The 8,667-nt window shown below is 39.2% G+C and overlaps 1 long non-coding RNA gene across 1 annotated transcript in view; it reads right to left on the bottom strand.

Moving 5' to 3' along the window:
• Nucleotides 1-626: 626 nt before the first annotated feature.
• Nucleotides 627-8,667, bottom strand: part of LOC141373678 (uncharacterized) — a 46,182-nt gene continuing 38,141 nt past the window's right edge. Inside the window, exons 2-3 of the long non-coding RNA XR_012379919.1 lie at nt 7,173-7,240; nt 627-786 (exon numbers count right to left, since the gene is read on the bottom strand). This is a non-coding gene — a long non-coding RNA (uncharacterized lncRNA). The remainder of the gene's footprint in view (nt 787-7,172; nt 7,241-8,667) is intronic.

Here is an 8,667-nt window from a genome sequence, read left to right as displayed (position 1 = left end):
AGCAGGGAGCCTGATGCTGAGCTTGATCTCAAGACCCCGGGATCATGACTTAACCAACTGAGCCAGCCAGGTGCCTCTGTTTTGCAGATTTTATAATGTGCCAGGCATTGATCTAATCCCTTTATAAAAGTTGACTTACTTAGTCTTTCCCAAAACCTTCTAAGGTATTGTCTATTATTCTCTACATGTTAAAAATAAATACACCGAGGCAAAGCAAAGTTAATGCCTACGATTCACTGGCATCCAGAACAACCATGTCCTGAGCACTGTATCCAGAGGTTTACAGTCATTATCTTGAATTGTCCCATTGCCCAACGGCAATGAAAAAAATTTTATCACCATTTTGTGGATATGGAAACTGAAGCACTGAGTTTAGTAACTTGAAGAACACATAGCTTATAAACACAAGAGTCAAATTCAACCCAGTCTGTCCCTCTCCAAGTCTCCTCCATTACTGCCTCAAGCTTCCATGAATATGGAACATGAAGTACAGGCATCTTAAGAACCTGGGCTTTGGCCTTCTGGACTCTGCTTTGGGAAAAACCCCACTTCTCAGCTTCACTTGGGACAGCAGACACTCGGAGCTGCAGAAAGTGCACCTGCCACAGAATCTTACTTATCTGGAGATTCCTGGAGGTCTGGCTCTCAGAGGGGCAGCGCTGGACATGTGCCTCAGTTTTAATCAAATTGGACATGTGGAGAGAGGAGCTTTCCTTGTGGTATTGCTATATTTCTTCGTCTGGCCCCAGGTTACACACAGAATCACAATGGCACGAGTCAACATTTCTACAGAGGGAAGAAAAGAGGTCAGTAGAATTGCTTCTGCATTTCCAAAGGTCTGTGGCTTAGACAAGATTTTATTCTCATGCTCATCTGATCCGTGTCAGCTCACCTCTGTGAATGTGCACTGGCAGGCTGGTGGCTGATACTTGCTTTGACAAGACTCTGTTTCTTAGTGAGCCCAGAGATTTAGTGCAGCAAAAGAAATTTGTGCTGCCAACCCCATGCTGACACTGTCTCCCATCTATAAAACTTTTCAGCCTGTCAGAATCTGGGGGATGAACCTCAAAAGTTATCTGCTATGGCTAATAAAGCTGGAATGTGCATCATTCTGTGATCTTAATTACTCTTTGATGGTTTTGGAAATTTTCATGTAAAAGGGAAGATCATATCTCAAAGAGTAGAATCCTAGAATATTAGCGCTGGAAGGGACCTTATGGATGATTCATCCTTTCACTCTAGATACAGACAAAATAGATCTTAGAGAAGTGAAGTGTCTTGTTTGAGTCACACAGGCTATTTTAATCAGATTCTAGCTAAGACTCAAGGGCTAGCCATTGGTTATCCTCCTTTCAAGTACATTATATTGTACTTTCTTTTGTTCTACAAATAATTATGTATATAATCCAAATACCTACTTGTTTGTTCACCGAATAATATGATGGGCTCAGGCAGCACAGGAAAGATAGTGCATCGTATCAATGAACTGTGCAGAATAAGGGCAAACAGGGGAACAATAGGGCAGACACAGTGTTCTTTCCTTCTCTATCTTCCTCGCATTCTCTCATTGCTTCTCTCTGTCTCTCTCTGTCCCCTGCTCTCTTTAACAAGAAATACCTCAATTATCTAAAAATTACTTATCCTGATGTTTTAACCATTAAACAGTTGATTATCAAGAAACAATAATCATAAACTTTATATAATAAAAATCAGACGTTCACTTGTACCTAGTTAATTTTGTTACACCAACAAGTTAGCTATCCTGGGTATCCCACCCGCTTATCAAAGCCCGTTAGAGGTCTGTGTTTAAACAGAGGCTGGGGAGGTGCACAATGATATTAGCTACTAGCAAGAGGAGGAAAAGAAAATTTGAAGCAGTAGTGGGCAGTCTGACACTTGCAAGAAAGCCCAATACAGGACCAAATTACCCCAAAATAGAATTCCTCATCTCATGCAGTATGTGAAGACAGGCAGTCCCTTCCTCTGTAATAAGGCATTTATCATTACATAAAAACTCACGTTTGTAACATTAAACATGTATCACCAAAAGTTAAACTGCGATGTTTGGGTTATGTTTAAGAAGGCAGGAAGAAAAGCTTCTTCCCACTCCTCTCTCAAAAAAAAAAAAAAGAGAGAGAGAGAGAGAGAGAGAGAGAGAGAGAAGGAGAGAATTTAAATGATCGCTGTCATTTATCTAAAAAAGTTAAACTTTTTCAGATTGCTGAACTCTTGGTTATTGCTGCAACTGGTATAACACTAAATAGTGTTGATCCCTCAGAAAAATCAGAGGGCTGAAGAAGATGGTATCTGGTGAGAATCTTTGTCTCTTGCATATTGGGGAAAATATACCTTAAGGCTCTTTTTTTTCTGGTTAAATTTAAGAGCATAGTTAATTTTCTTTGTTCTCCTACCCTCTCCTTCAGCGCAATTCTCTCCCCATCAGTCCCCACCTCCAATCCCTTTCTGTGCTCACTATGTCAACAGGTCCTGACTTGCCCAAACCCAGTGGTAGGAGTTTGGGAACATTGCATTTGAAAGGTGAATTTCTTTTTTTTTTTTAAGATTTTATTTATTTATTCATGACAGACAGAGAGAGAGAGAGAGAGAGAGAGACAGAGAGACAGAGAAGCAGAGGGAGAGGCAGGCTCCCAAGGAGCAGGGAGCCCGATGCAGGGCTCGATCCCGGGACCCTGGGATCATGACCTGAGCTGAAGGCAGACGCTTAACCATCTGAGCCACCCAGGCGCCCTGAAAGGCGAATTTCTTTTTAACAAGAATCTCTGATCTCTGAGAGAGATTTCCATTCTCCTGCTGTAGGACCACAAATAAATGTCCTATTTCTGAAAAAAAAAGTGGGAGTGTATAGCTCCGGTGAATACAAATTTTAAGTATTCAGGTCATTACTTACTATGTGAAATACAATGATGTCCTATTGATAAAATATTAAACCTATAATGTTTGTATTGGATTCTCCTGGGGTTTCTTGAGGTTGACTCCACAACTCAGTTATGCAATTTTCTTAACCGCAAACTTAATTTTGTGGGTGGAGAGGGAGTAGCCCTTAGTTTTTTTGGAGTTTCCTGGAAGGAGAGAAGCTTATGAAGACATTTAAATGTGCCAATTCATGCCAGTGTCTACAGTTAGACATTTCCTTGAAAAAAAAGCTTAAGGCTTTAAGAGGATTCTGGGAAGATGGTGAAGAAGCATCAGGATTCTGTTCTACCACTACCAATTGTACTGGCAAGCTCTGTGTGACATATTACTTCAGAACTCTGGAGTTTATTGAAGCCTTCCCACTTGCAAGCGAAGCCTCTAGTGGTAAACTGTGGTTATTTCAGTCAACTTCAGCTCTAAACTCAGAAGCAACTACCTATATCCCCCACCCTTCAGCCCTTTGGCAGGCAGCTGGGCACATGCTCCTGGAGCAGTTTGCATACTGTTTACAGGAGGCAGGGTATGCAGTATGGATGTGGTCCTCCAAACATCAGGGATTTGTGTTTCGATTGCCGGTCCTTGCTTCTAATTATGGAGGTCTAGACAGAAGAGATGGGCAGCCATTGTTGTACCCCACTCCCGTTGTTGTAAGCCCCTCCTCTTCAGACTAAAGCAATTTCTGGGAGGTTTGTAGAGAAGGTGCCTTTTCTCCCCCTTCATTAATTCTTCTCTTTTTCTCTTTCTGGATGTCAGATATTGAAGAATAGGACACCGAAAAGCAACCACAAACATGCGAGAAATTCGAAAGTCATCACACATGTCCACAGGAAGGTGCAGGCTCAGAAAAGACTCAAGAAGACCTAAGTTTACATTTCAGGCTAATGCTCTGCATAGACACATAGACACAGCTTACAACCATAGAAACAAACAAAACAGCAAATCTTGGAAAAGGGAAAGAATCAAACTGCTAGAGTTAACACATTATGAAAATCAAATACTCAGTTTTCAAAGCAAAAAAAAAAATCATAAGTCATATAAAGAAGCAGGGAAGTACGGCCCATTCAAAGCAAAAAATAAACCAATAGAAATGTCCCTGAGAAAGATCAAATAGTGGCCTACCAGACATTTTCCAGAATAGACCATATGGTATGTCACAAATTAAATCTTAGTAGAATTTAAGGTAGACTTCAAAGTAACTTCTTCAGCCAAAATGGGATAACACTAGAGTTCACTAACAGAAGGAAAACTGGAAAATTAAAAATTTTGTGGAAATTAAACAACATACTTAAAAAGAAATGAATCAAAGAAGAAATTATGATGGAAATTAGAAAGTACCTAAAAATGAAAATGAAAACATAACATATTAAAACTTAGAGGGTAAAAAGAAGGCACTGCTAAGGGGAAAACTTATAGCCATAAATGCTTACATTAAAAAAACCACCAAAAAATTTTTTGAATCAACTACCATCTCTACAATTCAAGGAACTCAAGAAAAGAACAAACTAAACGCAAAACTAGCTAAAGAAAAGAAATATATACCTCAAAATAACTGAAAGCAGAGACTTGAAGAGGTATTTTATACTTACATTCATAGCAGCATTACTCACAATAGCTAAATCATGGGAGCAACCTAAGTGACCATCAACAGATGAAGGGATAAGCAAAAAGGGGTATATACAATGGGCTGTTATTCAGTCTTAAAAAGGAAGGAATTTTTGACACACGTTACACATGGATGAACTCTGAAGATACAGTATACTAAGTGAAATAAGCCAATCACAAATTACTGTATAAATCCACTTATAGGATGCATGTACAGTAGTCAAAATCAGAGAGACAGAAAATAGAATGGTGGCTGCCAGGAGATGGAGGGGAGAGGGAAATGGGGAGTTTGGTTTTGGGTATGGAGTTTCAACTATATAGGCTAGAAATAAAAAACTGTGGAAAGATTTGGGATATGCGAATGACATGAGGAAAGTCATGTTTGAAGAATTTTAATCTGACTGAGATAGGAAGTGGGATACAGAGCTGAAAGCCACTCTGGTGACTTCTCTACCAGAACTAGAGGGACTTGTGATTTCTATCCATCTTAATAATGATAAGATGATATTCCAGAAAGGGGAAAAGGTAAGCTAATTTGCCATCATTTGCTCTTCTGCAATTTCTTGGCAACTACTGCTCCTGCAGCTCTGGTGTTCCATGGCCTGCTTTTGGGGTGGTTGGTCCCCAACTAAGAGGCCCTTTCTGTGACCTCGTGGGAACTCATCCCATAATTGTTGGTTAATTGTCTCCAGGGAGGGCCATTTGGAGATGAAATCATCATCATTTGACCATGTCTGATGTGAAATTCCTTTTTAAAACAGATTAGTAAGGGAGGAGGAGGGAGAATGAAAGAATAAAAGAAAATGACAGTTTACTGTAGCTATAGCAAGAGAGAAGCTGTCTCTCACATGATGACATTGACCTCAAGCCAGCTCTTCAGGGAATGGAGAGAATAAATTACCAGGATATGATTTGAGAAGTGATATCCCAGTTGAGCCAGGAGGTCTTTGCAATTAGAAGGTCATTTGTGTGGTTAACAATGTTGCCACAGCCCCGATGCTGCTTTCTCTCAAGCCACAGTAGAGAAAATCATCCAAATAAGTGTGGGTTATTATTTTTTTAAAGGAAAGCTGAAGAGCATTTACTTAGTCCTTAGTGGTGTAGCAGGCAATGTGGAATATCTTTCATCTAAATGAAAAATTGGAAACATAACTTTTATGCCTAGATACTATCAGGGAAATCAAGATATTAATATACAGGCTGAGAGAAAATGAAGCTGAAATAAATTCTCTCCTTTTATTTAATGGCTGAGGTTGGTTTTTTTTTTTTTTTTTTTCAGTGGAAAAGTAAACCAATCCAATTTCTTTTGGCTAACTGTAAGCTCTTTGTGACTGGGGTTGTTCATAAGTTTCTACTGCATTTCAGAGTACCCAACATTGTGCTGGGGTATAAAAAGTGCTTTCAAATGCCAGTACTGAACCCCCAAATCCTCTACTGGCCATCTGACCCCAGGAGGGGTTTGAGAGTGTGAGATGCTGAGCACAGATGCTGGACAAGTTTAAGTCTTGTTTCCTTCTATAACACTCTGCACTAACAGCCTACCATAGTATCCCTGGATCATTCTCTCCTTTGCTCCTCCATATCTATAATTTCTGGTACAAAAGAAAGGCAAAAAAGGATGGAGACAAGTCCAGTGAGTAGGAGATGGGGTCACAGCTGGGAACTTGGAGGATTTTACTACACTTAGAGCCTGATTCTTAGAAAATATTTAATGTGATGGGATGATACATCTGTTCACCAACCTCAATGACCTCTACATATCATAGTCAGTCTCTTAGTCTTCACACACAGAGCCAATTTTGAGCATTTGGGATGGTACTGCTCTGAACTACTCAGGTTTTCTCACTTGGCAATGAATTTGACTAAGGGTATACACTAGTGTCTGATGAGGTTGTGAAGGAGAAGGTCTCATCAGTGTCCTTAAAGGGCATACAGGTAAACAGCTCAGGAACTTCAAAGGCTAGAGACACACATGGCAAGTTTGAAGGGAAAAAAGAAATTAATATATACTACTCATTTCATAATGGCATGGCTACAGAGCTCATTAAATTCAGTTACTACAAAACTCAGTGGCCATTCTACCCTTCAGGTCATGACTGGAGATGCAATTCAGCAATGATCAGGAAGATGGGTTTTGTAGGAAAAGGATATGATTGCACATCTCTTACATCTAGAACTGGGATATGAGCAGTGAAGGTGGGGACAGGTGTGAACAAATGCTATCCCACTATCGTATTTTGATTCACATGATTCACATACTTCATAGCATCAACTGTCTTTTAGAGCATCTTAAAACCTGGCCACCCGTGCTCTGTCTTCTCTATGGTGAATGAGGTTGGAATTTGTGCTCTTTTTTTTCAGGAAGATCAGAATTTGAACCCAGTTTTGTGGCTTCCTTACTGTTTGACTTTGTAACAGTTGTTTCTCCTTTCCAAACTTAAGTATTCTCACATGTCAAGTGAGACTGTTATAATAATGAATATTAGAGTTGTGGGTATGAAGACGAAATAGGTTTAGTTAAGTGCGTAAAGATGGCTCATAGTGAATGTTAATCCTTTCAATATCTTGGTAGGGTAAGAAGCAGGTGGTAGAGGGGCAAAATCATTTGACTTGGTGTTAGAAAACCTTGGTCTTACCAGTAGCAGCTAACTTGCATGTGGCCTTGGATAAAGCAGGGAGGTTCTCTGTGCCTCTAGTCTCCTGGCTGAAAAATGAGAGGGGTCATTTTTGAAAAAGCATATGAATATCTTCAGAAAGGTACATACCACAGAAAGCAACACAGAAAAGGAATTTTGTTGGGAAGGGGAAAGGCATCTTTCAAAATCTACCTGAAATTTTGCTAAGATCGGGACTTTATCTTAGGGATTTTGCAAAAAATATACTTTCATGCAGTACATAGCCTTAACAATAACAAAGTGACTACAAACTATAAATAGTCTAAACAAATGTGCCTTAATATTAAGGATAATGACTGTAATTTATGAGCATATATTATGACCAAAACGGAGCTGATGCTTTATATAAAGCATTTCTTTTCTAAAGAGCCTGTATTTAGGTGAGGAAACAAGAGTTGCAGATATGTTAAGTTTACAGGTCCCACAAATCAGAAATAGTGGAAATGGAATTCCAATCCAGGTTTCCTTGGCTCTAATTGGAGTCTCCCTTATAGCAAGGCATTTCTTGTATCCAAATCAGCACTGGCCTTTCAATTTGATACTGTCAAGAAACAATACCTATTCAGTGCCTGCAGCCAGAATCTAAATCTTTCTTGGTATTCCACTTCAGAATTTGCTCCCAGAAGCACATAAAGAAATCCCTCTCATTCCTTTTTAGCCACAGCCTGTTTGAAGTCCAAATGTTTTCGTTACTTCAGATTTCACACTAACTAACCAGAATTAATTCCAACTATCATTTTAATTGTGAAAAACCAAAACTGTGTTCAAAGACACACTATTGCCATGATGGAGAATAGTTGAAACAATACTGTTTCGAAGGCAATTCCAAAAAGCAGTCCCAGAAATGGTCCACTCTACTGAAATGATTGTATGGCCTGCTTAGTTGAGTGCTTTGACTATAAAAGGAACTTTTTTTAAGGCCTTCCTACTGGTATGGATCTTAAAAATTTAGCCTCAGTGCCTCATTAAATTCCTCGCTACCACTACTCCTAAATATATCACATAACTAAGGTGTGAGAGCTCTACATTGGTGGGATAGACACACCAACATAGAGAAGAACAGAAGAACATAGAGAATCTGTCTCATCTCTCTGGTTACTTTTCTAAATTACTCTGGGATCAGTGGTTTTAATCAGCAGTCTTGTTTTCCTCCTAGAAAACCTAATCTGGAACCCCCATTTGAGAATCAATTGTATATGTTGAGGTGGAACTGAGGGACTCAGAGTTTGACCCATTAAGTCTTTTTCTAGTTGTGAGAGGCAGATCAAAGAAAACATTCATGGTACCCAGAGGCTTTGCAGATGGAATTTAAAAACAAGATTAAAAAAAAAAAAAAGATCATTCATGGATTTTCTTAGATATTTTTAACAAAGATTTCCTTGTATACCATATCCTAAACTGTTACCTTCATTTTGTCACTCGAAATGAAGTGACTGGACTACATGGCTTATTTCTA

The sequence above is a fragment of the Callorhinus ursinus genome, unplaced genomic scaffold, assembly GCF_003265705.2.
Source record: "Callorhinus ursinus isolate GAN/ISIS: 27379988/994484 unplaced genomic scaffold, GSC_fseal_2.0 scaffold11, whole genome shotgun sequence".
In the NCBI taxonomy this organism is placed as follows: domain Eukaryota; kingdom Metazoa; phylum Chordata; class Mammalia; order Carnivora; family Otariidae; genus Callorhinus; species Callorhinus ursinus.
This window is presented reverse-complemented; position numbering and strand designations above follow the sequence as displayed.